Below are 1,037 nucleotides of genomic sequence, written 5' to 3' on the forward strand. Positions count from 1 at the left end.
TTCACAATTGATTTACTTCCCTCCCCTCCCCATTCTTTCTCTTTCTCTGTGTCTGTCTGTCTGTCTGTCTGTCTGTCTGTCTGTCTGTCTGTCTGTCTGTCTGTCTGTCTGTCTGTCTGTCTCTCTTTCTCTCTCTCTCTCTCTTTCTCTTACTCCCCTCCCTCCCCTTATCGGGGTAGGTAAGCAAAGTATGGTATCTAACCAAAAGAGAAAAAAGAATAAGAAAAACTTAAGCGGAGAAGATTATGTTAAGTTACTCTTGTGCCCTTCTGTCCCATACTCTAGATCAGTGGTTTTCAAAGTGGGCGCTACCGCCCCCAGGGGGGCGATGGCGAGAATTTGGGGGGCGCTGTGGCGAAACTGGGCGATTGGGGGGGGGCGCTGGTGGGCGCTAAGGGGGCGGTGTGAAATTTTCGTGACATGCTACATAAAACATGATGAAGGGAAAAAGCCACATAAAAGACAAAAACAAAAACAAAAATTCATAGCTTAGGCATAGTTTACAATACTACTTATAACTAAGAACTTTCTTTCCCAGCCCGCAAATCCCATATAAAGAAGATTCATCACGACAAATCTGATAAAGATCTGGCATACTTCAAAACTCTAAAGATCAATTTTCAGAAATGAAAATCAGTTAAACCGACGTTTGCAGCCAACGTCGATCAAGCTGATGAAGGCTTACGAGCAACATATAATTTATCTCAGCTAATTACAAAGGCAGGCAAACACCATGCTATTGGTGAGGACCTCATATTGCCTGCAATAAGAGAGGTGGTCAGCACAGTCCTGCAACGTGTCCCGGTGCCTGTGTTGAAAGTTCTCCCACTAAGTGACGATACCGTTCAAAGACGTATTGATGAGATTAAGCAAATAATGAGGAATCACTGTGCAAAATGCTGAAAGGACGTGAGCTCAGCCTTTAACTGGATATCAGTTTATAGAGGGTGAGGAAATAATGCAAGAATTGTTATTTGCGAAAATGTTGGAAACAGATACCAAAGGCGAGTTCATTTTCAAAGTGGTCCAAGAATTTT

At 43.1% G+C, this 1,037-nt stretch overlaps 2 protein-coding genes across 2 annotated transcripts in view; one reads left to right on the plus strand and one right to left on the minus strand.

Moving 5' to 3' along the window:
- LOC101845095 (histone deacetylase 6) overlaps positions 1-1,037 on the plus strand; it is a gene marked incomplete at its 5' end in the record, with an annotated part of 222,441 nt that overhangs the window by 56,869 nt on the left and 164,535 nt on the right.
- The window catches only part of LOC101864620 (G-protein coupled receptor moody), a 31,100-nt gene that overhangs the window by 5,342 nt on the left and 24,721 nt on the right, over positions 1-1,037 (minus strand). The gene's annotated exons all lie outside the window — the stretch shown is intronic.

Source organism: Aplysia californica, unplaced genomic scaffold, assembly GCF_000002075.1.
Source record: "Aplysia californica isolate F4 #8 unplaced genomic scaffold, AplCal3.0 scaffold00188, whole genome shotgun sequence".
Taxonomy (NCBI): domain Eukaryota; kingdom Metazoa; phylum Mollusca; class Gastropoda; order Aplysiida; family Aplysiidae; genus Aplysia; species Aplysia californica.